General features: G+C 34.7%; 1 pseudogene; it reads right to left on the bottom strand.

Annotated features, from left to right (window-relative positions):
- Positions 1 to 2,128: 2,128 nt before the first annotated feature.
- On the bottom strand, positions 2,129 to 7,766 carry LOC120144376 (annotated as a pseudogene).
- Positions 7,767 to 8,401: the final 635 nt, after the last annotated feature.

The following is an 8,401-nucleotide window of genomic DNA, read 5'->3' as shown; positions in this document are numbered from 1 at the left end:
AAATAGAGATAATTACATATATATATATATATATATATATATATATATATATAAGAATAATAATATATATGATAATAAAACATAATATACTAAATAAAAAAAATAATTAAAGATTTAAAAAAGGAAAATTGAAAATTAAAGTACGAATTGGGTTTAACTGGGGATTAAATTGAAAAGAAAAACAAATTAAGTGGCCAGATTAGGAGACAAAATGATGTGGAAATCGGATTTAGGGTCAGAATGAAGCCTCTTTAGAATGCGAGGGACCAAAACAGAGGTTTACTCATTTCACAGTGAAAACACGCGGGTTAGCTAAGCGGTCGGGTCCGTGCGCAGGTCGTATACGGGTAAGCGGGCCATGTATTTAAGTTAAAAATCTGTTTTAACTTTCATTTTTCCTTCCTCCAAACCAAAGCCATTCCTCTCTTTCTCTCGTTTCTTTGGACAGTTCATGTGTTCTTGATGAACCCATGAACGCCGCCGCCAAATCCAGATTTCGGCCGTCGTTGCTGGCGCCGACCGCCGTTCGCCGACGACAAAATATAAAAAGTTTCGATTTTTTTTAAAGCCCTTTGCCTCCTTTTTCAGAATATCCGAGTACTTTTTTAGGAAAACAAGCCTCGGGGTGTAAATCTAAGATCGAAAGTTCAAAAGATCCACCCCTCTGTCATCGGCCAAAACGTTTTTCTTTGGGGTTTTCAAGCACAAAACGCGAGTAACTACGCATGCAAGTAACCAAGAACGAACAAAATGAGGTAAAAACGCTACCTTTATTTCCTTTCAAACGTTGTACAAAGATTCGGCTTGCTTCTCTATATTTGCTGTAGATGTGTGGTGTTTGTGTACCAGTCGTGTGTTATTTCTTTCCTCTAGATCTCTATTTATAATACAACAAATACCCTATCTTAGAATTTTAATTCGAGTAAAACTCGGCTTGGTTGTTGAAGTCCTAAACTAACACGCTGTCTTGCTTGTTGCTTATGATTGGCTTCGTGTGCTTTCCTTGCGCCGAGGGGATCGGGAACTGGTGCCGAGATAACCGGGGATAGGCTCCTGGTGAGATGTGGGACACGAGGATTCTCGCATGGGGACAGTTGCGGCGCTGAAATGAGTGAAGGTTAAAACCCTAAAATATGGTCTATTGTGGACCGTTGGATCTCATCTAGATCCAACGGTCGAGGCGTTTGGCGGCTGGGACAAGAGGGGGGCGAGCTAGGGTTTCCAAAAAACCCTATTCCTATACGTGGTGGGCTGCACTCCAGCGATTTGTTGGGCCTGCAAATGTTTTTTATTTGTGAAACGGACCTATGACATGTAAAATAAATGTATGTAAATGTAATAAACTATTATATAATATAATCTATAATGTAAGTACATTATGTAATGTAACGACATTAAAGGACATATATTATATAAAGGGACAAAATTTGGCGTCTTCAAAAACCATAAAAATATGAGTTGGAGAGACGTACAACATAGGGTTCAACTTCCTTCCAAATGTCATGTAAATTTATATCATTCGATGGTTTAAGCCCAAGACGACATAATCCAGACTCACAAAATTCTCAAAAAGTAAATACTTATTGGAAGACAGTCCCTTCACATCTACTACCAGAGCATGCAAGGACATTTTATTGAATAAGGCATCCATGTCCAACTTTACACCTGAAGGGTCAGCTGCAGCACAAGGAAAAGTTGCAGTATCTTATAAGTAATTCAAATTTCCCAACCAATCTAATACATGTCAAAAGAAAATTTTCCCAAAGCAGGATCTTCACTAGGCAATTACCACGACCATGCGAAGAAGAGAGAAAAGGATGTAGTGGAAGGTCATCAAAAGTGCAACAAACTAGTTGTCCTAAAACATAATTGGCCATTAGGTAACTGCTTCAGATTCTCCGCTCTGTATGATAGAGCAAGCCTTGTCCATATTACAATCCCTCTGAGGCAAATCAGAATAAGTACTTTCTTCAGCACGCAGTTCAGACTCAATTATCTTCCTTTGCTGTTTTCGGCGCAATGCCTTCCCTTGGCGCCCAATTGAAGGACTTGTTCCAACTTCAGGGAAATATTTTTTTAACTGCCATGTCTAGTTATACCAGTATCCTAATTTTTTTAGCAATCTTGTGTCATTGTGTCTGTGTAGTCTTGCACCCATATTGTGTGTCCATGTTCAATCTATTACATTTGAATGCACAATTTTAATATATAGACTTAAGATGGCTTCTACAATTATCATCATTCATCCAAGTAGTAAGGCTAGGGAAAATAATAGCTTACAAACATAATTTGACATTTACTTGAGCATTGTTACTGAGAGATCTCCGCAAGCATAAAGGCCAGCCAGAACTAAGGAACTCCCATTGCCTACCAAACCAAGTTCAAGATCTTGCTCAATAGATTTAAGCTGCTCAACATCAGCTTCACGCAACGAAAAGGTGGTCAAGGATTTCAATGTTTCCTGGGACATTATGGTCAAGGATTTCAATGTTTCCTGGGACATTATGTTGCATGTAATTGTTTGGGGCACGTTTAATCTCTTTTTTCCTAATCTAACAGAAAAATGTCCAATCTGTCTGTCAACAAGTGTAAGGCTTGTCAAAGTAGAGGTTCAATTAACTTGAAAGTGTAATTGTGACAATGAAATCCACATAAATGTTAAAAAAATAAAGGAAGTTGACTCCCTAACATACCCAAGTTTCTACATCTGAGCTATGTAATGCTTCTTAATTCGCTCTGCACGAGCATTCGTAACCTTTCCATGATGGGAACACGCATCTATCGCAACAACAGAATGCTGGTACTCGAAGGCAAGGACTTGTGCAAGATAACCCAGGAAAATCATGTTAATCAATAGAAAGAACCATGTCTATAGCTTCAAGTGATGTAAATAACAACATGAAAAACATATAAGGGAACAAAGGGGTTGTGCAAGATAACCCTAGAAACCATGTTAATCAGCAGACAATGTTGCTGTGAAGAAACAAAGGAAACAAACATCCAAATATTCCATGTGAAACTCAAAATGTCCTAAAACGTTTTTCCAATACATGTCAACTAAACATTATTGAAGCAGCGTTTAAAGGTACATATGAAGATATGCAAGAGAACAAAATGTACTTGCATACATAGATATTTTTGTCTGCCTTTGTTTGTTTCCTTGTAGGTTTGTACCCATGTGTGTAAGAATAACTAACAAGCAGAATTAGTTGATGTGAGAAGCATGTTGTAGGACAGACACTTTTGTCGCTCCCTGGAGTCATCAAAAGGGCGCAGATCCTAATGGGAGGTCCAAAACTAAGGATGTGAAACGTTAAGTAATACGATGCTCAGAAACATCAGTATTTGAGTTGCAATAAAGAGGTCGCCAAAATGCTATTGCCAAATAATTAAGTGAGACTGATATCACCATCAGAGTAAGAACAAGACTTTGAAAAGGAAATGATAGATGTTTTTCCTTGCCTTCAAGTTTGGAGTGGTTTTGTCAAAGGCTTGAATTCATAAAGATAAAATACTTGGGATCACCGAAATAGTTGTCACAAAATCTAGTAAAGTACGACCATGGCAATTGTCAGGCTGTTCAGTAAAATGCAAGAGTAAGACTAAAGCCAACATGTAAATGTTGGTACAACTGTGATAGGTCATGGTTAAGTTGCTAACATAAAAGAAGGGAGAAAATCGCAAATCAAGAACCAAACCCATGTCCCTATCCTTTTTGACCCAAAACACGGAAACAACAAGCAACACAATAGTTACAAAAAAGTGATGCCCATCACAAAGCAGTCCCATTCAGGATTCTAATAAACCTAGTACAATAGAGGCATTACCCATTAAGTCCATATTTGATTAAATAAAACAGGCCAATCAGTTTTGATTAATATTTTAGGTTGCATCAACTTGCTGCTAGATTCTGAGCTGTGACAAGTTTTTATTCCATTCCATTAACGTCGATTAAACGGTCTCAACCACAAATTCAACATCATCCAAATAGAAAGTAGAAAATGAAAAACTTCGGGAGGTGAATAATCAAGAGAGGAATGTACACCTGACCGACACAAACATCTATTACTGCATTAGCTCTCACAGAACTTGCAACAAAACTAACAATAGCTTATAGAACTTCCACCTGTTCGCCACAAAAATAAAGTAACCTCATATATATTATCTGCTCTTGTGCAGAACATGTAACATAGAGAAATCATTGTTTATGGGAAAAAGAGATGACTGCAATTCCAAAATTGAGCAATATAGATACCTCATGTTTCTTCTTTAAATTCATCCCTTGAGCAAGAACACTATTCAAATAGGGAGAGAGAGACGAACTTGGCAAGAGATTAACAGATACACCAACATAGAAGAAGAAGTCTGTTGGAGCAAGAGATAACTCCTCGCAACAACTCTTGCCAAATCGAAGAAGAAGAAGAATATTTTCTTTCAGCCAAAGCAAGCGAACGGGGAGAGGTATTTTAGTCAACAGATGATGGGAATCAACAAATATCTAAGGAAGATGGGGGATTGATATTCCTAGTAAAACAACAAAAATAAAACCACTGTTGATATTCAATGTTTACCTTCACTTGGAAATAATAATCATTCAAATGTGAGTATCTTAAACGGGAAAAAAATTCCTCTCAAGAATGTTAATAAACTAACCCGGATACACCCGAGATTTTAAGAATTAATACTAATTAATTTGAATTTTATTTGCATTAAATTTTATTTATAAATTCTATGCAATTAAAGTTTAATAATTGCAATAAGTATATAATTTTAAATATATTTTAATTGTAGTCAATAATAGAGATGACGATCGGTATAATTTCGTGAATTTCTCGTTGTACTCATTTCAATTGGGATGGAGATGGGTACAAGTTTAGTGGGTAGTTGACTGATGTGGATGTAAAAAATCATACATATCGTGGTTAGTGGATAGGTGATGGGTTTAAGACCTTATCCGCCCTGCATCCGCCCGCCACTGATAACCTATTGTATAAATGTTAGACTATTATAAATTGGGTTAATTATCTCATTCATGCATAAAGCATATCAAATTCTCAGTTTCATGCATAATGTTTTAAAATTATCGATTTCATATATGATGTTTCTGCTGCTAACGGGTTCACCCACTTCCATAACGGAAAGTGACGTTAAAGCATGTGACCACATACAAAATGACACGTGACACTTTATAAAAAAATTAATTTTTTTTAGTATAAAAGCCATTTCCTCCTTATTTTGACAAAAACATATAGCACATACTTACACTAGTGTAAGTTAATAAAATAAAAAGTGTAGCACTTAACACATACTTACATAAGTTTGTATTCTATGTTTTTTTTGTCAAAATAAGGGGAAATAAGTTTTATTTTTAAAAAATAAAAAATATTTTTTAAAAGTGTCATGTGTCATTTTATTAATGGTAACAGGAATCCACATGGGCGGGTGTGGATTTAAAATGTTTACCCGTCGTAGGTGGTGGGTAGGTGGTAGTCTAGTAGATATGAAAATATTAGATCGGTATGAAAATGGAGAGAAATTATTTCATGGATCCTTTTCACCACATCATCAATGTTCTCAACCAATTAAAAAATTTCATATAAATTATTTTCCCCATGTCATTTACACACATGGATTCTATTTTCCAAATAAATTTCTTCATTAATACATATCAAAATTAAACTTAAATTTTGGAATTGCTTTTAGAATCTTTATTCATAAATATAATTTTTTTATCTCTTTCCATTTAAATTCCTTTTTCCCCCAAAATATTTGTTTTAACCCTCAAATTTATCTCTTTGCTTTATATGTAACAATATCGGCTTACTTGAAATTTTAATCTCTATTTCGTATGCAACACAAAATAATGATAACTTGGTTTCTTTATACTTATCTTCCATCGAGTTACAGAAACTAGGAATGGATGAGAGTTTAGGATCATATTGAAAGTTTTGATATGTTTTGGCAGAGAAGACAAAGAAATTAAAAAAAATTCTAAAAAAATTCTTAAATTTAATTTTAATTTTAATATGCATTAATAAAGAAACTTATTTGGAAAATAGAATTCATGCGTGCAAATGATATGTGAAAAATAATTGATGTGAATATTTTTAATTGGTTGAGACCATTGATAACGTGATGAAAAATGTCCATGAAATAATTTTCGGATATAAAGGAAGAGGTATCCACACCCGTCTCACCTGTTTTCCATCCTAATCAATATGTGAACCAACTGTTCAATACATCATATAAAATTAAAATTATAACAATGGTTAAAAAATCCCCCTCCTTAAATTTATCCCTAGTTGGTATAAGGTGAATTCTACATCGATGGACATGTGAATGTATAAATCAATATTTTTTAAATGTGTAATTTAAAAAAGATATTTCTTTAATTGAATTGTTAGAAAATAGAGTTAATTACGTTATGTGTCCTTAAACTATGACCCTCATTTCAAATGGGTCCTAAACTTTTAAACAATCTAATTTCATCTTCAAGCTTTCAATTTAAATTAATCCCTAAACTTTTGAACATACCAAATTCATCCCCAAACTATAACCCTCATTCTATATTAATCTCCAAACTTTTAAATATTCTAATTTTAACTTTGAAGTTTTGAATGATTTTGGGGGATATTATTGGAATGTTCAAAATTTTGAGGACTAACTTAGAATGAAAGTCATATTTTAGGGATGAAATTAAAATGTTCAAAAGTTTAGGGACAAATTTAAAATAAGAGTTATAGTTTGAGGATGTATGTTGCAATTAACTATATAAAAATATTTAAATACAATTATTATGGACCAAAATAAGAAGAAAAAAAACATAAAAATCTCTTTACTTTGAATTGTGATAATAAATGACAAATTATATTTACTTTCTCGGTCCCACTAAATGTATTTTTATTGAATTTTAAGAAGTCAAAAATTTTAAACTTTAATCATGATTATTTTAAATATTGTAAACAATTAAATTTTATAAAATATATATTTGAAAACTATTGATTTAAGGTTTCTAAAATATTTTTTTTATATATTTTATTAATAATAAATTTGAAATAATAATACGTCAAAGTTAAAGAGTTTGACTAAAAAAATCTAACAGTTGCTAAATTTAGTGGACAGAGATAGTAATATTTAATAAATAGATACATGACACAGCTATAATATAAAAAAATAAAAAAAAATAATACATAAATAAATGACTATATAAAGAATGATTAACTCGTAACAGGTCATATAAATCAATAAATAAGCAAAAGGGGAGCTTAAACCCTAAAACCTCTCAAGGATGCAATTTGCTGGGCATTACTACAAAGTCACCCAAACAACAATGAAAGCAGAATAAAATAATAAATTTAATACATCAAACCAAAATGCAGAAATTCATTCGAAAAACTAAACGAAAATGCAAAATTTATTTCTCCCAATTAAAATACATATATCCTAACCTCGTTCATCATCAAGCGTCGGTAATCATCGATTTACGACCGCTTCCTACAGCAAACATACACCGCAGCAACGATTGCACCGGCCGTTCCTGCTGCCACAAGCGGCGGCACGCTCAGCTCTTTCCCTTTACTCCCAGCAGTTCCTACGATCTCCCTCGACTTGCCAATGATGCACTCAGCGGTCTTCTTCTCCACCTTCTCTGTCAATTCAAGCAACTTCATCTGCAACTCCGTGGCCTTCTCCTCGGATTCTCGATGTCCTTTCCTAGTTGTCTCGAGTTCAACCCTCGTTCTCGCCAACTCTGCTTCGAGCTCCATGACTTTACCCCTCTTCGGTCCTAACTCCTAATTCTCTTGCTCCTCTCCTCCGTTTACCTCACTTCCGGCACCCCTAACTTCCTTTCCAACTCCCTCTCTCTCTGCTCGCCCTCGACGTTCTCTTTTCTCAAATCGGTTATTTCCCTGCCAATCTCTCGATCAACAACCTTTTTGCTTCCAAATCCCCCTTTAACTGAATCAACTCCTTGTTCGCCTCGTCGACTTTACTCATCCAAGTTATCAGATCATGTTGAAGCCTGGCAACATCAGCTCCAAGAATAGCCGATGTCGCGGTGACTGATTCCAGAATCCTCTTATCTTCATCCCACTGATCCATTTCTAGCTTCATCTCCTCTTCCTTGTTTCGCAGTCGATCGAATTCCATGGTCACTTTCTTGATCCGCTCCTTCAAGTCATTGTTCTCGTTGCTCAGGTCCAGTTTCTGACTTTCAAGCTTTCTGATTTTGGTATCATTTGCGTCGTCGAAATTATCCGTCTTCTGATCCCCTGCACACATCACACTAATAAAAATGTATTTTCTTAAAGGATACTTCATAAATTCAAATAATGTAGGCAAATTCCACGACATAATGTTCTCAAAATAATTAATTCACGAGATAATGTTATAGTTGGAT

Source organism: Hibiscus syriacus, unplaced genomic scaffold, assembly GCF_006381635.1.
Source record: "Hibiscus syriacus cultivar Baekdansim isolate YM2019G1 unplaced genomic scaffold, ASM638163v2 tig00110889_pilon, whole genome shotgun sequence".
Classification (NCBI taxonomy): domain Eukaryota; kingdom Viridiplantae; phylum Streptophyta; class Magnoliopsida; order Malvales; family Malvaceae; genus Hibiscus; species Hibiscus syriacus.
Note: the sequence above shows the minus strand (reverse complement) of the source record. Positions and strands in the feature narration are given on the sequence as shown.